Source organism: Equus asinus, chromosome 23 (assembly GCF_041296235.1).
Source record: "Equus asinus isolate D_3611 breed Donkey chromosome 23, EquAss-T2T_v2, whole genome shotgun sequence".
NCBI classification, from domain to species: Eukaryota; Metazoa; Chordata; class Mammalia; order Perissodactyla; family Equidae; genus Equus; species Equus asinus.
Genome location: NC_091812.1, coordinates 25,372,949 through 25,398,555, shown reverse-complemented (window position 1 = coordinate 25,398,555; position 25,607 = coordinate 25,372,949). Strand labels below are relative to the sequence as shown.

The following is a 25,607-nucleotide window of genomic DNA, read 5'->3' as shown; positions in this document are numbered from 1 at the left end:
TCTTAATGTCTTTGATCTGGCTGAGGGGTGCAGGAGTCATGGAACAGATTCCATTTGTAAATTCTGCATATGGTGTGTGTATTGGCAGGGAACCTTTATTCCCTTTGTAAATTCCGCATATGGTGTGTGGCGGGGGGCGGATCATATTGGTGTCTCAGTGAGAATGACTGGGGCAGGAAGGATTCCACCCTGTTAGGAAAGAAAGAAGGAAAGAAGGGAGGGAGAGAGGAAGGGAGGAAGGAAAAAGGAAAAGGAAGGGAGAAAGGAGGGAAGGAAGAAAAGAAGGAAGGAAAGAAATTCACTTTTTTAGTATCTCATTCTAGAGCCCGCTCATCTTTATTTTGTGGCTGTTGACATCAGTGCACAGAGCAAAAAAGGTGATCGCACACATATACTTTATAGACTGCCATCTTCAGTGCTGAAATCTTTATTTTTCTAAGATGAAACATATCCTGGCCTTTTTTATGTGATACTAAAATCCCCGGAACCACCAAAACAGACTGGAAAATTCCTTCATTCGAACAGCTCATGGGTCTTGACTTGCAGGATTCTGAAAGGAAGGGCTATTTAGGGATGCCCAGCCATGCAGGCAGACCTCAGGAACAATTGCATGGAAACTCATGTGAAGTTAAATTGGCAATCAGCTCTAGCATTTCTTATGGCAGAGCTGCCTATTGGGTAAATAGTATGCATTTTATAAAAACATTCATAAATGTAAATTCACACAAGAGACTGAAATGGCTCCTTAGGGTTAAATGAAATACATATTAACAACACTTATGAATAGTAAATAGCATGCACTTTTAAAATGTGCTCAATGTGTATTTACATAATAGCCTGTAAGAGTTCCGCTGTCAAGTAAATAATACTGTAGTTGCCCTTGAAAGTCTTTAATTACCTACAGTATTTGCAAAGTACACTGTAATGGATTTCTGGTTTGTGTTAGCACTCCACTCTCTTCTCAAATTTGTTCCTTTTCTTTTCTTCCCTGGTTTCAAATGCATATATATTTATGAAAATAAATTGGCATTGAAAGAAACTACCTATCTAGGTAGAATGGCCTTGAATGGTTTCACTTATGTGAGAAGGAAACTTTTAAAGTGAGATGGCAATATTGTGCTGACAGCGTACCCACAAAAAGCATCTTATAAATGAAAACAAGTAAACAAAAAAGAGAACACCTGAGGGGTGATGGAGCAGCCAACTGTGGGCAGACTACGCTTTGGTGAACTAGAGCCAGTGTTTCAGCCTTCTCTTGTGCCGTTGTGGGAGCTGATAGCTCTCAGATCTGTTTCCTGTTCTTCCACTGTATCATAGGGATTCACCGCCTGCTCTATGCTTCTCAGTCTCTGTTACCAGCTAGTGTCTGCCTCCTTATGGGCATGGGGAGTACTGGCTGGAGGCTGGACAACAGAAAGAAGATAGACATCAGATTTCTTTTCTTTTCTCTCTGCTTCGGGCATTTATCCAACAATGGTGGTAGCACAACACACCTCTGGCTCACCTTCTAGCCCATGCCACAGATCTGCATGGTTCCAACATCCATCTATGGCCTAGGATCCTGGGCTCCAGACACACTGCCTCTACTCTCCAGTGCTCAGGTGGTAGCAACATCCTGCATTTGCTCATCTCTGTGTTCCTTCATCTTCTCTTGGTTGATCTTCCATTTCTTCTAACCTGTAGTAAGCAATTGCCCGGATTAAAGTAACCCTTTTGAATTACCTAGTGTGGTAAGCTTTGTTTTCTTGGATGGCCTCCGACCAATAAAACGGGCATATGGAAGTTCCCTTAGCTGAAGAAGTTGTCCAGGTGGGTTCAAAGATGTAATTGCTTTCTTTCCTATTCCCTACAAAATGTCTCTTGTGACTTCACTTTAAATCTGTTAGAACCCATCTGATATTAGTGTCTTTTTAAGACGAAGGAGGCAAATTTAGACATTACATTAGACAGAACAGAGGTAAGGCTAGATATTCAGACCAACTGCTTAAAAAGACAGCATCGCTCCAGAAATCTCATTAATGGAAACAGTGGCTGTTGTTGTCTTATCTCACTCCTTTGACATCTCCAGCCTTCAGAGGTGCCCGACTGTAAGACTTTTGTTCTTGCTGGCTTGCCATTGCACCATTCTCAAACCACATAGTTACAATCGGAACTAACTTCAGGCACAATAAATAATGGAAGTCAGTGAAAAGGTGGTGGAGGGGATCTTGATAAAATGATGTGCCTTGACTAGAGGTAATTCAATTTTTGTTTTTAACTCCATATGAGTCACACCAAACACAACCGTTGCCAAATCTGACCCTCTGGGCTGCCAGTTCGAGACCTTTCCTTGACTGCTCCATTTGGCAAGAAGCAATCACCTGCCTGTCTTCCATATTCCCATTGTTGCTCTGCCACCCTTCCCACCACTATGACCAGTCACATTCTTGCCTTGAATTTCAGGGATTCATGGGTCCTACCCCATCCCCCAGTCAGTTAATACCCTACCACCCTTATGTCCTGTCCCTTATTCTCAACCCCATTCATTCTTCCTCAAGCGCTATTTTCCCCATACTATCATGAGAAATGTACGGCATTTGAAAATCATCTATTAAAAATTCATTATTTTGAAAGTTATCATAAAGTTTTCACTCTTATTTTATGAAAACATACTCAACTACTCTACATTTTACTTAAAATTTATGTCAAATGTCACCATTGCTAAGTCGAGAGAAATGAGGAATTGAGTGCTTGCAACGAGCTAGGCACTGTTTTAGGTGTTTTAATTCATTCCATCTCATGTTACCCTCACCCCATAATCTTCCATTCTGTGTGACTGAGAACAGTGCCTCCGGGAGAAAGAGGTTACATCTAGAGTAGGTGGGGGGTGGAGACAGGTGGGAAAGAACTAAAAACAACTTCCCTAGCTCCATGGTATTGCCTGGAGCTAAGAATTATCCAAGTTAGAGATGTGTGAGCCCCCAGACTCCTGGAGCTGGGCTGGCCCAAGACATCAGGGAGTCCAGTCTCCTCTATTCAGCCATATTTGCTAAGGATCTGCTCTCCACTAGATACTGTCCTAAATCCTGGGAATAGATTGGTGAGAAAGATATACAAGAAAGAGTTCCACATGGCAAGAAAAGTGAGTGCTTGATTCCATACAAGTGTGGCAGATTTGCAGAACAGAAAGAAGGCCAATGCGGCTGGGATCATAGGAAGAGGGGAATAGGGACAAATTGTAAAGTTAGAGAGACCATCAGGTGATAAATCAGGTGGTGGTTTTTTAGGACAAGGAAGTTGCTTGGATTTCATCCTTGGTGAATATGGACAAGGGTGCTCAGGCTCCAAGAGGTGAAGTGACTTGCTGGATTTTAAATAGTTTCATAGTTGGAGAGATGAAATTCAGTCTGGAATTCATAATTCAGTGTTCACCACCTGTGTTATTTTTGCAATATTCAAATTGATGTATTTACCTGCTTAAAAATAATAATCACCTCGGCAAGAATTGCTGGACTTATTTTTATTTTTTAGTTTTCTCAGCTGCATAGGTCTTTTCGTATCAGTTGATCTGATCTTGTATTAGTTGACAGAGCAATGTCTTGGTGGTCCTTAGGCACAGGAGCTCTCTAGGAAAAATACAGGGGCTGTTGGGAGCACAGAGTGCATGTAAATCAGTAAGTGGCATTTAGGTGTCATTCATCACCTGGAGTTTGTTCAGAGTGCTAAGTGGCTCTGCTCTCTGAAGATATCAGCCTACACTGGAGCTGTAAATCTGAGGCCAGCCTTGCTTGTGATTAGTAAGGATCCCCTGGCAATTTTTGTAAGAGATGAGGTGTTAATTCCAATGCCCTGGCCCACATCCAACCCAGGAAATTACTTTTTGCCTACCTAAATTACACTTAGACTTCCAATTGGAAATTAATTCTCAAGTTCTTTCCTGAAAAAGATGACTGTTACAGAGCTGCAAGGAGTCCTCATGTGCCCAAGAATTTCTTCTTCCTCTTAGCTTTCACCCTAGCCACTCTTTCCAGCCTGCTCTCCAGAATGTGTGCACTTAACCAGCTTGGTATGATTTGAATATACGCAAAGTCTCTCTGGTCATCAAAGTAAGAAATACCCATAATCCTCTGTTTCTAGATATAAGTTAAACCTCTTTCCATCAATACTATTACCTGCCTTGGAAAAATTAGAGCTAACTCATTATGTTTTTATTCCTATGTAGATCAGTCTCCATAAGAAGCCAGGATCCCTAAGTAATGCCTTTTGTCCTGGATTCTATTCCACACGGCTCTCTCTCTCTCTCTATCTCCACACACACACACACACACACACACACACACACACACACTTCCACAGAGCCCAGAGCTTCTTATTCCTCTTTTCTGCATTGTCAGTTTTTTCTTGCCCAGAGCACTTCTTGCCACCTAACCTGTTAGATTTTTTTAATCATTTATGTATTCCCCAACCCATCTTAGAATATAAGCACTATGAATGAAGGACTTTTTAAACTTCTTTCATTTACTGTCCACATCCTAGTAGTATAAATAGTGCCTGCCTTACAATAGGTGCTCAATAAAGTCTTGGTAAATAAATGAGCTGTTCAATAACGCCCCCAAGCCCAGTTCTTTGGGTAAGGGCTGAAAGGTGCAATTGGCTGGACACAGAAAGCATTGCTTGTTCATTTATTCACTCATTATCCATTCATTCATTTGATAAGCATTTATTAGTGACACTATATCAAGAAAAGTGCAACATCAGGAAGATGAACAGACATATTCTGATTCTCACAGAGCTCTTATCTAAATAAGAAGAAACATTCAATGAACTAACTAAAGGCCCAACTAGAAACCAGTGTGATAAAAGCCAGTCTCCTAATACGTTGGAGGGTGGCAAAGGCTATAGGACTATGCCGCCATACTGTTCATGGATTACTCCATTTGATAAATTCCTCTTAGGATTTAATAGCAGAAAAAAAAAATCTCTTTCCTAAAGACATTCGAGATTCTTTTTATCAGAGAAGAACAATCTCTATCGCGTTTCTCTTTTGTCTTTAGTGGCTAGCCAATGAAAACCTAACCTAATAATCAATTGCAGTCAAAACTGTATGAAGAATATCTAGCAGATTTTTCTGGCTTTCCCTACGTTAATGATTTGTTTTTTGTGTGTGTGAGGAAGATTGACCCTGAGCTAACATCTGTTGCCAATCTTCCTCTATTTTACGTGGGATGATGCCACATCGTGGCTTGACAAGCAGTGCTAGGTCCACACCTGGAATCCGAATCTGCAAACCCCAGGCCACCGAAGTAGAGTGCAAGAACTGAACCACTATGCCACCATGCTGGCCCCCCTGCTTTAATGATTTCTGATTGCTTTTCCCATCTGTATATTAATTGTTGTGTTCTAAGTGTATATATACACACATGCGTCTGTGTGCTTGTTGTCATTTAACCTTCTTTAAATTCTGTATAGTATCCATAGGGCACAGATAATAAATAAAGCTTCATAGATACAGACCCTGGAGATAAAATAGTTGACCCTGCTGACCCACATTAAAACATTGAATATATAAAAATCTAAGGTGTTATGCCCACGATCCAGGCTCCAGACCTCTGTCTAACAACCAAGGTTTGGGGATTTCCTCCAGTCTTTCACACACGCACTTCTCAGACTGTGATAAACCTTTATGCCCCCTCTTGGTTTTTATTTTAAACCATTTTATGCACGTGCAAACACTACAAGTTGTAGAGAGAGAGAGTGCCATGCAATTTATTCCACACAACACCTGAGGATTGGCTTTGTGTCCCAACCTCTGCAAATAACCCTGGTACTTCTAGTTCACTGGTGTAGACATGTTTGTATTAGCTTCATCTATGCCAACATTTCACTTCATAGTTTTAATTCTCTCTCACTCTCTTTAAGTTTACTTTAAATTGATCTTGCTATGTTTTATGTGTTCCAGTAAGCCACCTTAAATTGATTCTGAAACGAGGTGGGAAATAAACAAACAATCAATCAAATAAGTAAAGCTTTGTAGCACAATGGTATTTAAAACCATGCCTGCCCATTGAAATATACAGTAAGAATGGGTCTTCCAAGGTAGCCTCTCAGACCTACTTCTTCAGTGATCAGGTCCGGAAATCTGTACTTGCAGATATGAGACATATGATATATAGACATTATCTTATTCTGTTAGGGGCTGCTATAACAATAGCATAGACTGTGTGGCTTATAAAAACAAAAAGTTATTTCTCACAGTTCTGGAGGCTGAGAAGTTTAAGATCAAGGTGCTGGCAGATTTGGTGTCTTGTGAGGACTGGCTTCCTGGTTCATAGACGGCTGTCTTTTTGCTGTGTCCTTACAATTCAGTAGAGATGACAGAGCTCTCCAGGGTCTCTCTTATAGAATCTCATTTATAAGGGCTCTACACTCATGACCCAATCGCCTCCCAAATGCTCCATCTCCTAATACCATCACTTTAGGGGTTAGGTTTCAGCTTATGAATTTTGGGAAGACACAAACTTTCAACCTATAGCATTCCACCCTTAGTCCCCTAAATTCCTATCCTTCTCACATGCAAATACATTCATTACATCCCCAAAACCCTAAAAGTCTTAACTTGTTCTCTATCAACTAAAGTCTAAAATCCAAAATCTCATCTAAATTAGATATGGATGAGATTCAAGGTATGATCTGTCCTGAGGCAAATTGTTCTCCAGCTGTGAACCTATGAAACTATCATATAAGTTATGAGCTGCCAAAATACAGTGGTGGGACAGGCATAGGGTAGAAATTTCCATTCCAAAAGAGAGGAATAGGAAAGAAGAAAGGAATAATTGATCCCAAGTAAGTCCAAACTAAAAGGCAAATTCCATGAGATCTTAAGGCTCAAAAAAAATTCTTTTTGACTCCATGCTCTGCCCTACAGGCCCATGGTGGTACAGGTCTTACCTTTTGGACCCACTGGGGTAGTGGTTCTGCTTCCACAGCTTTACCCATCCAGGAGCTGGGCCCCTCAAGGTGCCAGGTAGCCTTGCCCCCATGGCTTTGGATGGAGGTCAACTGGATTGTTGAAAACTAAGCCATGGTCTTCCACTTTTGAAACCAAGGAGATAGTTCTGATCGTCTCTGAATTGCCTTTGGGGTTATTCTTCTATTGTCTTAGAGAATGGTTCCTAGCTTCTGTTGAGATGGCTGATTACACTAACCTCCTTATCAAATGGTCACTTAGCCACACCCCTAATGTTGTCTTCGCACCATGCTTTTTCATTTTTTACCATATGAAGAGGCTGAGAATTTTTCAAATATTTAAGTTCTGCTTGCTTTTTGCTTAAAATTCCATCCTTAAGTCATTTCTCTCTTCTTGTATTTTACTGTAAGCAGTCAGGAGGAGCCAAGCCACACCTTTAACACTTTGCTTAGAAATAGCTTAAGCTAAATATCCAATTTCGTCACTCCCAAGTTCGACCTTTTTTAAAACACTAGAACACAAACCCAGTTCAGCCAAGTTGTTTGCCACTTTATAACCAGGATCACCTTTCCTGCAGTTTCCAATAACATGTTCCTCATCACTATCTGAGACCTCACCAGTTTAGCCTTGTGATCCTTACGTCTACCAACGTTCTGTTCAGGATTACCTAGGTATTCTGTAAGAAGATTGATGCTTCCTCTACAGCTCATTGTCTTTAAAGTTCTGTTAAGAGCCATGTAGGATCTTTCTAGCAGACTCATCAAAACTTTTCCAGCCTCCACCCATTACCCTAGTTCCAAAATCACTTCTACATTTTTTAGGTATTTGTTATAGCAACATCCCACTTGTTGGTACCAATTTCTATCTTAGTCCATTTGAGTTGCTATAACAAAAAACTATAGACTGGATGGCTTGTAGAAACAGAAATTTATTTTTCACGGTTTTTGTGGCTGAGAAGTCCAAGATCAAGGTGCTGGCAGATTTGGCATGTTGTGAAAGCCCACTTTCTGGTTCATAAAAGCTGTCTTTTCACTGTGTCTTCACATGGCGGAAAGGGCAAGGGAGCTCTCTAGGGTCTGTTGTAGAAAGGCACTAATCTTATTCATAGGGCTCTGCCTTCATGACCTAATCAGCTTCCAAAGGCTCACCTCTTATTACTGTCACATTAAGGTGTAGTTTTCAGCATGAATTTTGGAGGGACACAAACATTCACTCGACAGCAGATATATATAAGCTCCTTGGGTGATTTAGATCCTGGAATGAATTGTTCTTCTAATCTGTGGAAGGTAGAAACATTCCTTTGTTTCACAATAAATCCATCCCCATTCTACTACTACTCACATGGTATCATTCAACCTGTAACCAACCCACAGATGAAACAGTCATAATTGCTCATATTTCCATAAATTCAAGCTACTTAGGCTTAAATAATATCATAACCCCCCATCTGATTGCATTGGCTGTATTTCTAACACAATGTTAAACAATAATTCTTGACTTCAAGGAAATGTCTGTGGTATTTCCCCATTGAGAACTAGCATTTCCCCATTTAGAGCTGAGCTCTATTTTCCTATTTCTCTATATATCTATATCTATCTGTGAATATAACTATAGATATAGATAGATTAATCACATTATGATAGTATTCATAAATTCCTATTTTTATTGAGTCATTTTATCAGGAATTATGGTCGAATTTTATTGAACTTATTGTCAGCATTAGAGAACTAATCATATGACCGTTTTCTTTAAGCTATAATTATGGTAAATGTATCATAGGATTTTCTGTATTTGAACCATTCCTGGTTTATAGAAAAATACACGTGTTGAATGTATTGTTGAATTCCATTGGTTAATATTTTATTTAAAAATTTTGCATATATGCACATCTAAGATTGGTATACAGATTTGTGTGTGCATATGTGTGTGTGAGCTAACTTTATTCATTCTAAAGCCAGCATCTAATTTAATAGGGAAATACTAGAAATATTTTCTTAAGATCAAGAAAAAGGCAAGGATACTGACTATCTTTACTACTGTATAAAAAATTAGAGGTGTGAGAATTGGAAAAGAAGTAAAATTATCTCTATTTGTACATGAGATGACAGTATACCTAGAAAATCCATGAGAATAAATGACAAAATTAACAGACACAATAAACAAATCACTAAGTAGTATACTGTAGAATTAATAAAAAATCATTAGCCTTACTATGGATAAACTATAACCCTTTAGAAGATATAACAGAAGAAAAGTCCTGTTGAATAATAGTCACAATTCTAAGTAATAAAGTTAACATGAAATAGATAAAATCTGTAAGACATAAACTTCAAAACATCTTTGAAAGACACAAAACAAGCTTTGAATAAATGGAAAGATTTATCTTGCTCTTAGTTGGCATCTCACCATTACAAAGAAGTTAGTTCTCCCCAAGTTAATATATGAATTTAACACAATCTCAATAAAACACAAACATGTATTGCTTTTTTCACTTGGTTTTGTTTTGTAGTTAGAAAACTTGATTATAAAGTTCAGATGGAAAATAAACTTTAAAAATCACTTGGAAAAGCTCTCACAAAGAACAATAAGGGAAATTAGCTCCACCAGATATTAAAACATAGTATAAAGTCCCTATCATTAAAACAGAATGGTATTGGTGTATGAATAGACAAACATAATAACGAACATAAAAGGAGATATAGAAATGGACCCAAGCTATTTAATTTATAATAAGAGTGTCATCTCAAATGGTTGAGAAGAAAGAAAATTCTATCCACATCTTGCAGCATATACCAGCATGCACTGCGAATCAATCAGAGATCTAAACATAGAGAATGAAATCATACAAGTACTACAAGAAAACATCAGTGAATTCCTTTATAACCTAGCTGTGGAGAAAGCATTTCTAGCTATTCCTAAAGAAACAGAGGCAATAGAGAAAAGATTGCTAATTCAATTAAATATGAAGTTTAAATAAATGATGTGGCAAAACCAAAATACAGGAAAAGTGGCAGGGAGGTTGCTCCTACATCCTGGTGCCTCTGGCCTCTGAGACCCTGGATGGAGAGAAACCACCCTTGGCAGTGACAAATGACATGCCACATACTTATTAAACATTTTGAGTGTCATTCTTGAGGCCGGAGGTTACTTCTTGGGGGATTGTACGGAAGAAGGGTGTAGTGGGGAGAAAACATCTAAGTGGCCTTCAAAAGAGTTAAAGATGTTTTATTCCCAAATCTGTGAGACAGGTACAGAGGGTGTTGGGCTTCTTATATTTCTATAAATTGTACACATACGTTTTGCATTTTCTTCTGTGAGTTTGTATAATTCACAATAATAAACACCTTTCAAGAACTGTCTTCACCTTCTCTATTTCTGGTTAATGAATTACAGTTCTGCTTTTTATTTTTTACTGGCTCAGATACTCAACCAAGTTTCAAATGATCCTAATCAAAAAGTCCTATTACATATGCTTAAATTTCAAAAAGCAGGATGCAAAACTGTATACGCACATAAGCCCAATTCTTAAAAATATTCTTATCTAGAAAAAAACTGAAAGGAAATACTTTGTTATATTTCCCACATTTTCTGCAATGAATATGCATGTCTTTTAAAATTGAGAAGAAATGATATCTATATATAAATACTAATAAAAGTAACTGTAGCCTAGGAAATACAAAGCAAATTGGTTCTGAGAGATTAGAATTTGTTTTCTAAGAAGAGGAGAAGGAATTTCCCCATTTCATCTTCACCCTGTGTCCCTGTAGTTCAAAGAGAGATACCTCCCAGGAAGAGAACAAGAAAAATAAATATTTTAAAATAACTTTCGCTTTAAAAAGCTTTCTCGTATGTATTGCTGTATTTCATCATCACAAGAGTTCTCTTAGTTCGGCAGAGCAGAAAATGTACTGATGAGGATTTGATAAAACTCATGCCTTATTGGACCTTTATTGGGTTCTGTTCCAGCCACTTTCCTCTCATCTCATTCATCCTCCCAGCAGTCCTATAAGGTAGGTGCCATTTCCCCATCGTATGCGTGGAGAAACCGAGGATTAAAGAGGTTAACAATTGTGCCTTAGGTCACACAGCTGCTAAATAACAGAGCCAGAATTTGGATCTCGATCTGACTCCGAAGGCCATGGCCCTCTTGCAGGGCTTCTCCTTGAGCTGTGGCCGGGATGCGTGCCTCCTCCGGATTCCCAATCCTGTATTTTCTCTACATCGCGTCAACTCCCTGCGGTGTGAAGATAATGCTCTTAGAAACATCTTTAATGGGTGTTTTGACACCTTGTTAAACAGAATTTTGTTCAGACTAAACATTCCTGGCAAGGCAGTGGTTCACCCAAGCGCTTCGTTAATTTCAAAGTGCGATAGAAGCGAAGCTCTTACAGAGGAGGCAGGGCAGCGCAGTGCAAAGAGAACTCGGCACCATCAGAGGTTCTGCTTCAGAATCCCCACTTGTGCCGACTCACTTTGTGAAGATAGGGGGTGCATTTCACAGCGACCATTGACTGGCCTACCTACCCACCTAGCTACTTCACAGGGTTGTGAATGTAAATGGTGCATTGCACAGCCTTTTCTACACAAGGGTACATAGGAAAGAGATTCATTTTTCCTTCCATCACTGCCTTCGTGCTTGCTCTTTTTGAACGAACTTTCCACAGCCCTTGATAACATCGAGCGTGTTCCATAAGGAGCCAGTCAGCCTTGGTTTAAGTCTCATCGTTTTATACTGAAGTATGAAAAAACTCCAGTCCAGTCTTAAAACCTCCATCTTACAGCCAATTCAAGCCTTTTCTCTTCCATGCCCTTTGGCTCTCTGCCTCTTCTTTTCTTTCTGCCCGCCCCTCTGAAAGAGGGGTTAGATCAGGAGGATTCAAGCAAAGAGCCAGTCTTTCACTACTTGGTGCTCCCCTTGGGGCAGCATCCCAGGGCTGCTTTCTCTGGCAGGGGCAGCTGCCAGAGGTGGGTTCCTCAGAATGGTCACTTCCTTCACAGGACCTGTTGTGACTATGTTCTCCAGCTGTCCTCCTCAGACACCCTCTTCAGCTCCAGGTCACTGAGAAACTCCCCACTCTCAATTTTTACAGTTGGAGCCCTCCTGAGTGGGGCATCAGCAGATGGCTCAAGGTGGGTCACTTTCTAGGGGCCCGTTTGGTTCATGGGAAACTCCTATGCCTTGTCTTGTCAGAAGGTGATAATGGAGCCTGCTGCTCTCCTCTTCCACTTCGCCCTACAGTTTATCTCTATTTTTTTCCTCTTTCTCTCTCCCGTAAGGCAGAGGAAGGCACAGAAAGTCCACTGTTTGAGCAGACACCTATCAGGGAATGAGATGCTCATTTCACCTTCTAGCAAACATCAGTCGCTGCAAGTAATCCCCTTGCAGACCTCTCCCTTGGCTTATTCGGAGATGCGGACCCTCCTCCTCCTGGAAGTACATGTGCCCTAGTACTCTGACTCAAGCCTTTAACATTCTCTCAGATTCTCTGTACGGTCTCTTACAGAGGCTTGGAGAAGACGGGCAGTAATGGTCACAGTATCAGATTTGTTACTTTTAATAAGAACTCCAAGGATGTTTTTAAGATCGTTGTTCTCTTGCGAATGAGGAGGTACTTAGTATGTGTTATTCTCGGTTTGGAGATTTTGCGTCAGTTATAAGACAATGAAAGAGTCCCATTTAACATTTTGTTACTTTAGGATCAACAGATAGTTTTTTATGAAATAGAGTAAAAATGCAGAGGGTTGCACCAGAAAGCATTTCTATTGCTTCTCACCCAAAAGGGATTTGTTCCATGAACGTTTATTCATGAGGCTCTGCGCTGGACATTGAACATATGATGAACACAACCTTGTCCACACTCTCAAGAATCCTGCATGGACTATTTCAGGAAACCAAAAAGGGGGAAAAAAACCTCACTAAAATTAAATGTATTGGGGTGACTCTAGAAATCTACTTCCTCTGCGTAATAGCAGAGAAGTATTTAATGGTATCACCAAGGAAAACTATGTTAAGAAATATTATTACTGCTTCAAACAATAATGATAAAGCTAATAATGATACTGACATACATTTATCAGTTATTGAATACTGACCATGACCAAGAGTAACTGAATGTTCTACATGTTATTGTCATACAGAGTCATCACAATCATCCTATATGAGACTATAATTATCCCCATTTTTCAGTGGAAAATAGGAAACTGAGGGTTAGGAAAGAGTGAGTGATTTCTTTAATTGTGACAGATCTGGTTTTCCATTATCCTTCCACTCTTAACCATTAGGCAACTCTGCCTCCTTGGAATCATGGTTTGCAGGCATATTGTGAGGTAAAATACGTGTTTTTTGATAGCAATAGCTTTAAAAATAATGTTAAGTATAATAGAAGGTTTAAGGAGAAGTGTAATAAATGACCCGGATGGAAAAAGAATGAATAGAAGTGGGTCCCACCCTCCCATCAACATGATCATCTGAAACAGGAGACTTGAAAACCAGTCTCATTTGAGTCTGCTCTTCACAGGAAAGGAAGGTTTGGCTTCCAGAAATTTGTCTTCCCTTGTCTGCTTCCTGTTCATCCTAACTGGCTGACAGAGCAGCATATTCGGAAGCTGAGTTTCTGCTCTTCTTGAACTTTACAAAATGTGAGGTTGCCAGTTACTCTAAGTTGAAAATAGCACCAGTATTTAGCCAAGAGTTTTTAAAATTGGAAAAAGACTCTTTGGGGGTTTTTTAAGAGCAAATGAAAAGAAGCAGAATTTTCAATAATGCCTAATAGTAAATAGAACTAAAGAAATGATTCTAATATTTTAAAACACACACACACGGAGTATGTTAAATTGTATGAATAGTCCCTGTTTTCTTAGCTCACTAAAAATAATTTCCCAGAACCTCTGAAAGAGAAAATAGGTACTAAATCTGACTTCCTTGAAATCCTTTTCGTTTGAAATTTTGTGAAGGTGCTTTATGCAATACTGAATAAGTTGAGTCTTCTAAAAGGGTAGGTTCCGTAGCAGAAGGAATACTGTCAGAGTTGCAAATGGTGGATGTTTAAGAGTTATCACTGCCAAAAATTTCAGCTAACAATTTAAACTAGCACAGCCCCAAGGGCCAAACATGGAGGGAATCAGCCTGTGAATCCTGTCTCCTGGAAGAAACGCCGCTATAGATGCGCAGAACGCTAAAGCTGCACAGGAGCTCAGGGTGCTGCTACCTTACTCTGTGGTTTACAGATGAGGAAATTGACTTACACCTGAATTGCCCAAAGACAACTTGTTTGTGACAGAACTATGAAAAGAACCAAGATCACATCATTCCTAGTACACCATCAGTCATCATTCCAGAAGACAGCTCCTTCTCTATTTTAACAAGCATTAACGTCCGTGAACATGGGGTTGTACCACGGCTATGATATAAACATATTTTGTTCTAATAAACTGTACAGCAATATAGAGGATTAAAAAAATTCTTTTCAAGACCTCTGTATATTACAAAGGGAAAATAATATCTTTCTCTTATTTTTTGTTCCTATATTTGGCGTATTTACTAACAAATATTAGCCTTCAGAGAATGATCAGTATTTGGTTGAAATTTTTACTGTAAAAGTCTACTGATCTTGAAATAACGATGTTTGAAATGAAAATATCAGTCAAGAATTACGTGTATGGCATGTGAGTGCCAAACAAGGGTTTATACTTGGATAATACGAAGTTCGATAGCATAGGGTTTATGGCTGGCACACCAGCTCCGTGTCATCGACACTCTCCTTCCATCTTTCTCGTCCATCATCTGTAGAGTGTGGCTTTCAGGCCCGTGGTCATCTCAGTGTCATAAGATGGCAGCCTCACCTCTAGTCTCACAACTGCATTCTATAACGAGAAAACGATAACGAACAAGAGATGAGGCATTATTTCAGAAAAGTGACTCTTACTCTGAAATTGCCTTCATATTTCTGCTTTTAACTCATTGGCCAGAACTGTCTCATGAGCAGCCCTACACACGAGGGAAGCTGAGAAATGTAGATTTATCCTGAGCATATTACTTCTCCCCTCCCCAATATTACAGTTTAGTTATTAAAAAGAAGAGGAGAAGGGATATTAGATAGGGAATTAGCAGCATTTATGCAAAAGAGAAGCAAACATGGCATACTCCAGGGTTGAATAGACTTGTGTAGTAGTAGCCCCAGACTCTCGGATTTAAGCTATCTTGCTTCATCTCCTTGGACTAATTGCTGAACCTCTCTAAGTATTTTTTTTTTTTTTGAGGAAGATTAGCCCTGAGCTAACATCTGCTGCCAATCCTCCTCTTTTTTTGCTGAGGAAGATTGGCCCTGAGCTAACACCCATGCCTATCTTCCTTTACTTTATATGTGGGACGCCTGCCATAGGATGGCTTGATAAGCAGTGAGTAGGTCTGCACCGCGGATCTGAACTGGTGAATCCCAGGCTGCCGAAGCGGAGCATGCAAACTTAACCGCTGTGCCACTGGGCCAGCCCCTTTATTTCACTTTTAAAGTGCGATAATTAGATTAAGAATAATCTTTAGGGTAATTTTAAGAGTTAAAAATTCAGATATCTATTACAAAGAGCTATGTGGTCCAATAAAATAACCACTAGTCAGATGTGGTTCTGAAAGGTGGCTAGTTTGAATTGAAATCTTGTGTAGGTTACACTTACACACTTGATACTGAATACTTAGTGTGACAAAAATAATATCACATATCCAATTGCTAATTTTTGTATTGATTACATGCTGAAGTGATAATATTTTGGGTTCAATAAAATATCTTATTAAAATTAATTTCACCCGTTTCATCTTCCTTTTTTTCAGTATGGCTACTAGAAAATGAAAATTAAAATTACATATATAGTGTGTATATAGTTCAAAACAGAACATGTTTTGATCTTGATTAACTGGAGCTGCTCAAAAGAAAGTAGAGAACCACAAAGGCAGCATCTTCTCCGTTCCTCCCTCCTCCGTCCCACCTCCTGTCTCCTCCCTTTCCTTCCCTTCTCCTCTCTCTTTACCGTCTGGCTTTCATCACTCTTTTCTCCCCTCCACTCACCCCAGAAGAGCACTGCCTCTCTCTGCGTCTCCTGGCACAATGTCTTCCATAGATTTAGGCTTTTTTTTACCAAGCCTAGAAAAGAGTTTGTCCTCAAATATCTTATTTTCCAAATGCCCCTGAATCAAAGGTCTTGACATGAAAAAAGGAAAAATACAAAGAGCACGCAGCCTTCCTGATTTTTTCCTAGTAGTGCATGTAAGTCAAAAATCATAATTCAGTAAGTTACCTGCTGCGCAGATTAAGATTTTCTCTTCCTTTTGTGTGTCTAACAATTTATGTTCAGTTTTGTAATAGAGCTAACCCAACAGATTCAGTAGTTTCTATTTTTCTTTTAAGTTTTGTTGGGATCTTTATTCTCTTTCTTTCCCTCTTGATTTCAATGTGTGTGTGTGTGTGTGTGTGTGTGTGCTGTGTGATAGTTTGTTCCGTTTTGGCTTTTCTGTAGAGCATGATACCCAGAAGTGTTTAAGAGGTGAAAATATTATTCAGACAATGACAGGAAACTATCACTTCAGAGTTCAGAATAAAAATTAACTTGTCTCCATCTATGGCTATGCTCTCATTTATGATTTCCCTGAATTCTCCTTCTTCCTTGAAGGAAAAAATATCTTCCAAATTAGGTCAAGACATGGTGAGTACGAACAACATACCAAGATTTTTATTTGATTGGCCACATATTTTATTTGCCACTCAAAGAAAAAGAAAAATGGTGATAATTGGTGCATGGTATATGACAAATATGTGGTGAAAAAGCACTTGAGGTGATGAAAAAAGCAAGTCACAAAATCGTGAGTCTACTATGATATCAAGGATGGAAAATAGGCAAATGGAGAAGACGAGAAGATAACACGCAAAACGTATATAGCAAATTGTGATGAGGTGTTGGAATTATAGTAGACAATTTTCCTTACTTCTCAAGTTTTTCATATGGTTATAATAAAAAAGAAAGAGGACAACACAATAGAGGGGGGAGATTAAGGACCTTAGAGCCAGCTTAAAGTGGGTTCAGATCTCAGCCTTGTCCCTTCTTACAACTGTGGGCTTCTGTATCACAGCTGGCTTAGCTTCTCTGAGCTTCCTTTCTTCTTCTGTAAACCTGGAATAACAGCAAACACATCGCATGGTTCTTGTGAGGATGAGAAATTGAGATAATATATTGTCTGTGCCTAGCACACATTAAGTATCCAATAAGTAAAAACTTCCCGGTATTACAATTATGTTAAAAGGTTTCTTCCGTGCACACATCAAAAAAGAAAATGCACAAAATATTTGACTGGTGTATCTCATGTGTGATCTCTGCAGGTGGAAAAGTCTTCTGCCAGAACTCCATTAAAGAACAAGAGAAAACTTGTCATATTAGTTAAGAATTCAGATAGAATCTGAAAGGGTTCCATTCTCTATCAGATCTGCAAGCGTGTACTGAGCACAGCCACATAACAAGCAGCTACTTGACAGCATATGGCACACTAAGATAGTTAATGCCCAGACCCTGGCTTCCAATAGTTCCCTGCCTAGTGGAGCATGCATATTAGTTCACAAATAACTGCAGGACAAAGAAGAAAATGTTAGGAGAACTAACGTTTATTGACTTCTTGCTTTGTGCCAAGCATTATTTTAAGCAATTTACCCAGAAGTAGATATTATTATCCTCAGTTTACCAAGGCCAGGGAAAGGCTAAGTAAATTCTCTGAAGTCACACAGGTAGAGAATGGTGGCCCTGGGAGATGACTCAAAGACACCGAGGTCAAAGACTAACCTTTTTAATATACTTATTTCTTCTGGGTGGAGGGAGTTGAATAGGGTTTCTCCAAGATTCATGGCAACTAGAACCTCAAGATGTGAATTTATTTGGAAATAGGGTCATTGTAGCTGTAATAAATTAAGATGGAATCATAATGAATTAGAGTGGGCCCTAAATCCAATGACTGGTGTCCTTATAAGAAGGCCATGTGGAGATACAGAAATACACACAGAAGGAAGATGGCCACGTGCAGACTGAGGCAGAAACTGGAACGATGCATTTACAAGCCAAGGAGCACCAAGGATTGCCAGCAATCACCAGAGGCTAAGAAGAGGCTAGGAAAGAGTCTTTCCTAGAATATTCATAAGGAATACGCCCTGCTGATACTTTGACTTTAGACTTCTTAGTCAGGAATCATAAGAGAATACATTTCTGTTGTTTAAAGCCACCTGGTTTGTGGTACTCTGTTATGGCAGGTCTAGCAAACTAATATAGTGGTCAACTGAAAATCTCAATTAATCCATAACAAAATAAATTTGGTCATAATATGGCAACACTGTCTGATTAATAGGAGTTAGAAACCTTAGGAAAGTCATGGCTTTTATGAAGACAGGTGCTCCAAAGCTCCAAACAGCTGTCTATTGCAAGCAGCACAGAAATGTGGATTCAGTACATAAAGCTTTCTCATTTATTTGTGTCCCAGACCTTTCCCACGTGTTCTCTAATAGCCGGCCCTAAGGTCAGCCAAAAGTAAGACAAAAATGTGATTACCTCTCTCTCTCAATCTGGCTCTCCCTCTCTATCCATCCATTCTTCAACCATCCATCCATTAATTCATCTACATAAGGGAAAAACAGAATATGCTAGTGACACTGAATCGACCGGCATCCATGAAATAAGAATCAATACCATCAGTGGCTAGGAAAAAAGAAAATCACTTTAAAGATAGACCTCAACCAATCAGAAATTAGACACATTTGTCTCACGTAGGGTCCCACGCTGAGAAAGTTCACGTGTTGCTATAACTGATGAAATTATAGCCATGTCTAAATGGAAAAGGGCCCCAGCGAGGGAAGAAACAACAACCAGACATTCTGTAATGAGAGCTATGCCAAGCAGAAGAGCTTCAAAGTCCTGTGAAACTCTGAAACTCTCTTGGGCTGGAATTCCACTTCTCACCAACTTTCTTTCACTTCATCTGCCAGTCCCTCTTCTCTCCCAGCCATGAATTCACAGTCAGGCAGCGTCAGTATATGCGGTGTGTTGCAGTGAAAATGCAAACACATTTTCTATAATGAACATATGGGAGACTCCAGTTGAAAAAAGTTCCGATTCTATCCCAAGCATGTTATTGGCTATGACTGCAGAAAAGCAGGCAGCAGACGGAATCAGGAAGCGTAGAGGCAAGAAAGGAAGGATGTGTACTTGACTGCTGTTTCAAGATCCCCAGTCCCGCCATGCCGTGCTGCAGCCTTTCACAAAGCAGACTGGTCTGGCTGGTTGCTTTCCTGATTTTTCATACCTTTCATCCTACAGTCCAAGGCCTCATATAAAGGGGGGAAAATCTTAATGCAAATTGTTTGTGCCTTGAAATTTTAATATGGATATCAATATTTGAAATTTTTTAATGATTCAAAAATTGAAATAAATAGACAAATAACTCCTGTATATCCATACCCAGGTTTAACATTCGTTAACATTTCCTAGTTGTTCTTCATACATACACATTCTATAGATGCACAAATATAAACATGTGCCTATATACACATATATGCCCATGTACCTGTTTATAGATGTATGAGATCATCTTAATGCAGTACATTTCACCCTTTAAAAGCAGGGGCATTCTTTTTTGGTGTTTTTTTGAGGAAGATTAGCCCTCAGCTAACTACTGCCAATCCTCCTCTTTTTGCTGAGGAAGACTAGCCCTGAGCTAACATCCATGCCCATCTTCCTCTACTTTATATGTGGGATGCCTGCCACAGCATGGCTTTTGCCAAGCGGTGCCATGTCAGCATCCAGGATCCGAACCGGCAAACCCCAGGCTGCCGAGAAGCAGAACGTGAGAACTTCACCGCTGCGCCACTGGGCCGACCCCTGGACATTCTTAATAACCTCCATACAAGACATAAGTATTTTTGAAGACCTTTATCTTGCCTTGATATCAATTTCACTAGGATGATACAGATTTAAAATAAGAATAAATTAAAATTATTTTCTCCCCAAAACAAAATTACTTATTTAAATGTCAACCCAAGAGTATTTACCTTCAAGATTCATCTTTTCATTCTAAAGTGAAGGAAGCCATATATCCATACAGATCTGTCAATGGTGAGCACAACCATGGAATGTGTTGGGAGTCAAAGAAATGGCATCAGTGGGAACTGCACTGAGGTAACTAAAGGTCGCAGAAGCAGCTGTCAGGTTGGTATATCAGAAAACTCTAAGTATCTACTTAGTCAAGGATATTACCACCCAAATAAGATTTCACCTGCTGATATGTAAGAATTTCTCCTCCAGCAATGAGGTGTCCTACAATGTAACAGGATGCTTGGAATGGATGTCCAAAAGCTTATAACCCTCTATCCCTGTTAGATTTGTAGAGGATTTCGTTTGTGTTGAATGAGATCTGTTTTTGTTTTAGTACACAATAAAGGAGAATGAGGATATGTGTAAGGAGTGAGAGAGAGCACAGCAAGTGCAGGACAAAGACTAAGATAACATCAAAATTGGGGGTACATTTCTCTATATTTTATACGACTTCAAAACTAGTTGGCTGCCTCTCTCAAGTCAAAATGGTCATCTTTAAACTGCCTTCTTACTGAATGTCTCAAAGGACGTTACTGAATGTCGCCTGTCCTATCCCGTTGACTGTTTCTTTGTAGTGACTTTGCTCAAATACCTACTTCACTGGGTTCTTGAATAAGTGGAGTGTCATTTCTAAGGGGAGCAAAGGAAAACTTCCTTTAGGAATCCTTTTATTTCCTTTAGATGTGGGACTTCAAAACTTGTTAGCAGTGACACAGGAAAGGAGTTAAGCAGTGGTCCTGCACAGTGAGCTGAATTCTGGAGGCTTTCTCCTTCAATGACCTTTACACCCTCTCTGCCAGGCTTATTTTAGCTCTATGTGCAAATCTGAGTGGGTGAGGTATCAGGAAAAAGTGGTTTCCTTGGGCCTGTGAACAGCAAAACGTCAGTACCCACATGAAAAAATTACGAAGTCTAAATCTTTTCTATCTTCCCCCATCTTGTCTTTTACCATTTCTATTTAGTCTTTGGGCCCTTAAACCGCATTTCAGATATTTTCCTCACAACTTTATGGAAAAGTGGGCCTATTTTATGAATAGGAGTTTTTCAGAAGGGCCAAGTTACAGGAGAGCTATCTCTGTATATATAATGATTTTTACCTTAAATGATAAAATTTATGTTCGAAATTCTTTTCTACCTACAAAATGATCTGAGCTGACATCATTACAGGGCTTATCACGAAACGTCTTACCTACTTATGCAATTTTGAAGTCTGAAAAGCTACAGTGAATATAGTGAACCATCAGCACTCAAGATTCAGCATTTACAACTTTGATTATCTTTGTGGAATACTCAAAAGTCCATAACACAGAGTGCCTGATAATTTTGCTGCCACAAGAAATTAAATTGGCATAGACTGAGAAGCTAGTTTGTACGAAAGTCGCTTTACTAGCCAAAGCAACTAACTATGGCACAGCATCTGCCCCTTAACAAGATTTTATGTTCTTCACTCAATTTCATATATGCGGTAACACAAAGGTTGCAGTTTTTTGAAAGAAAATTTAGGTCAGGTGAAAAAATAAATCTTCGATAAAAGTTGAAAATACTGTTACTTTGTCATGTAAAGTTATGTGGTCGAAGTCAGGAGCCAAGGGTCCTCTATAATTGGTTGGGATGGTAACATATCCTGCCAACAGTGGGTGCACACCGATTTCCACAGTAGTTGGAGCTGTGAGAACAGACTTCCATGTGCCTTCCATAATCTGATATCACAAACAAGATTTTTTATACTAATTTTACTTGTCTGGGGAAAGCAGTCTGTTTTACCAATTGCAGCTGCCAAGATCTGCTATTCTGACCCCACTTGCCCTTCCCAAGCTGCTGGATATCTTGGGGGTAAAAAAGGTCCAGTTCATCGTTTAAGTTTTGTTTTAAAGGAAGGATAGCAAAAGAGTATGAAATCTAAGGGAGAAGTCAAGAGGAAAATCATACACTATTAGAGAGCAAATAGAATGCTCAGAATTGCACCCATCAGAAATAAACAAGCTTATTTTTTTTCAATGGACCGATGCACTGAAGGCAAATTTTCTTTAGAAATAAAAAGGCAAAAAAGAAAAGAATATGATGTATAAGAGAAAGATAAAGAATCTACACTAGCAGTATATTTATCCCAGGAAACAAAAGAAAATTGTGGACAACAAATGCATTTCTCATGGAAATAGAAGAGAACATAGACCCTGTGACATAGTGGACCAAGGTGGAACAGGAAGAGAGCAAACATGAGCTCCTTTGACAGCAAAATGAGATGAAAAGAAAGCTGATCGAGCTAAGAAAAAGGCCATGTGGCTGTCTTAGTCCATTTGGGCTGCTATAGCGAAATGCTATAAACTGTGTAGCTTACAAACAACAGAAATTTATTTCTCACAGTTCTGGAGACTGGGAAGTCCAAGATCAAGGTGGCAAAAGATTGGGTGTCTGGTGAGAGTCTATTTCCTAGTTCACTAGTTCATAGCCAGATGGCTGTTTTCTCGCTGTCTTCACATGGTGGAGGGGATGAGCGTGTTCTCTGGGGTCTATTTCATAAGCTTTAATAATCATTCATGAGGGCTCCACCCTCATGAACAGTCATCCTCCAAAGGCCCCACCTCCAAATACCATCACATTGGGGGAGTAGGACTGGGGGCGACACAAGCATTCAGTTTACAGCAGTGACAGTGGAAGAAAAGCTTCCATTCATAAGAACAACAACAAAATACCTAGAAATAAATCGTGTTAAATACGCAAACCCATTTTGAAGAAAAGATAACACTCTACTGAGGCACTTATGGGAAAAATTGGTTAAATACATAAATACACATTATTGATGAATAAGAAGACAATAAAATTAAGATACTTGTATTTCCTAAAAATCCTCCAAAGTCCACTAAAACCAAAAGAAAATTAAAATATCCTTACTTTAAGGTGACAAGAATATTCCTAAATTAACCTGGAAGCATAAATGTGCAACAGCTGAAAATTTTTTGAAAGTAAAAACAGCGAGTTGAGGCGAGTTCTACCACATAGTAGAATATATTATAGAGCCACAATATTTAAAACGGCATGGTTACAGATCCAAATACATATAAATGTCTATTGGAGTTTAGAATAAGAAAAGGTTAGCACTTCTCACTGGTTTAAATAGCCAGCAAAAGTTCTATCTTCCGTCCTCTTTACATCATAAGAGATTATCTCTTCAGTATAAATTTATGCTTGTCATTCTCCCCATCCTCAGAAATCCAAAAATACCATGTTAAACCACTTTCTAGTCAATATTCTGTACATTTCAAATCCGTAGCTGCTTCCAGTTGCCACTGTTACAAATTACCTCAAATTTGGTAGTTTAAAACAATACAAATTTATTCTCTTAGAGTTCTGGAGGTCAGAGTCTAAAAATGAGTCTTATCACACTTGAAACTAATATAGTGCTATATGTCAGTTATATCTCAATTGAGAAAAGGAGTTTTATGGAGCTAAAATCAAGGTGTTGGCCGGACTGGTTCCTTCTGGAGACTCCAGGGGAGGAGCCGTTCCTTCCAGCTTCTAGAGGCCATCATCGTTCTTTGGCTCTTGGTCTCATATCACATCACCTTTGGGCCACCTGCTTCTATCATCGCATCACCTTCTCTCTCTGACTCTGTCCTCCTGCCTGCCTCTTATGAGGATCCTGGTGAGCCCACCTAGATAATACAGGATAATCTCCCCATTTCAAGATCCCTCCTTTAATCACATCTGTAAAGTCCCTTTTATCGTGTGAAATAACATAGTCACAGAGTCCAGGGTTTACAGCATGGACATCTTTGGAGGGCAGGAGGGGAGGGGGCGTTACTCAGCCTGCCACACTCTCCTTTGTTATAATCCTAATTACCTAGTTATAATGAGGCTGAAAAAACTAGTGCCAGTCATATCCACATATGTATGTGCTTTTGTGACAATGGAGCAGTGAAGAAAAATTTCCTGGATGCTGAATCTTAAACGTTTTAATAGCTTCTTCAGTTCAGCTCTGATTTTAAGAAATTGATAGACAATGAAAAAATAACTTGCTCATTAACAAATGAGAAAAGGTATGAAATATTTTTATTTTGCATTCATTCAGTCATTTCATTTGTATATATTGAATACCTAATAATTATAATAATAATTATTAGAATAATAGTAGCCGTCATTTATTAAGTGCTTTCTATGGGTCAGTCATTGTGTTAAATGGCATGAATCATCTCATTTTTCTCAATCATCCTATAATCAGGATATTATTATTTCCCACGATTTACAGATAAAGAAACTAAGACTAAAAGAGCTTGCAAGAGTTGCCCAAAGTCATACAGCCAGCAAGTGTGAGGAACAATAGTTGAACTCAGTGACTCTGAGGACCTTAACTTGACAGTCGTTAGCTTTGTTCCTGGTACTCTGCAAGGCACCAGGCAACAGGGACCAATGCAGTGACCTGTGGCCCTATACTTCTATTCCATGGGAGATGCAGGCTAACAGGCAAGAATAAAAGGGTGAAACATGTACTACCACGGAGGAAGATGAGGATGCAGAAGGAGCACATGGCTGAGCATCTAACTCAGACCCAGACAGAGATTCATTTTTCTAAGAGGAAGCTGAGGAATGAAGATCTGGTTTGAGAGCAGATTGTAGAGCAGTGGGGTGAGGACTACAGACTGACTTAACAGAATGAGCAAATGCCTGGAGGCAAGAGAACACAGAGCGCTTAAGGGATTCAAAGGAATTCATTATGGCTGGATGATAAATGTCAAGGAGAGGATAGCAAATGGCTGGGGATATAAGCAGGGGCCAAATTATGCAAGAGCTTATAAATCATGTTAGGGAGTTTAAACGTCATCAGAACTTCATCAAATGGTCTGTCCCTTTTAAAGTTATAAGCAAAGGAACGACTTGATCAGATTTGCATTTTAGAATGCTATCAAGCAAGGTTTGGATGTGACAATACTGTAGGCCAGCCAATAAGCTGCTGTAGGACTTTAGTTATTATGGAGGTGTTACAATCTTAATAACTTTATATTAAAATGTACTTGAAAATATTGTGAAGAATGCAAAATTCACATGAATTTTTAATATAAACCACTTGACTTCCAAAAAGTTTTGTCCTTGCAATATAATCCTCAAGTGTCTTCCTCCAGCCATCTCACCACACCTGTCTCTCTGCCTGCCCTGCATCAAGTATTTTCTGCATTGCTGTAAGGAGTACATCTGGATAAAATCACAAAAGCACAAGTGTTTTGTATGGTTCAGTAGCCTAGATATCCCCATAAAGCAGAATATGAGACGGAAGCCTGCATTCAGGCAGTTTATTTGGGAAGGATCTCAAGGAGCAGGACTGAGGGACAGGAGAGTGAAACAGGGAAGGAAAGCAAATACAAGAATGCATTTTCACTTCGGTAGAACCCTCTGAAGTGCCTCATGAAATGCATCTCAGATCTTTCCTCCATGGAGATGAAATGGGAAGCACATTTATGTTCCATCGCCCATGGATCAGGGTGGCAATCCCATGAATAAGTGCCCCACAGGCCCCCAGGGGCATCCCAGCTGAGATGCTCTAGGGCAGGCCTCC

The 25,607-nt window shown here is 39.4% G+C and overlaps 1 long non-coding RNA gene across 1 annotated transcript in view; it reads right to left on the bottom strand.

The window, feature by feature from the left end:
• Nucleotides 1-8,717: 8,717 nt before the first annotated feature.
• LOC139041678 (uncharacterized) overlaps nt 8,718-25,607 on the bottom strand; it is a 50,541-nt gene continuing 33,651 nt past the window's right edge. The window contains exons 2-4 of the long non-coding RNA XR_011497291.1: nt 18,521-18,587; nt 16,991-17,104; nt 8,718-14,809 (exon numbers count right to left, since the gene is read on the bottom strand). This is a non-coding gene — a long non-coding RNA (uncharacterized lncRNA). The remainder of the gene's footprint in view (nt 14,810-16,990; nt 17,105-18,520; nt 18,588-25,607) is intronic.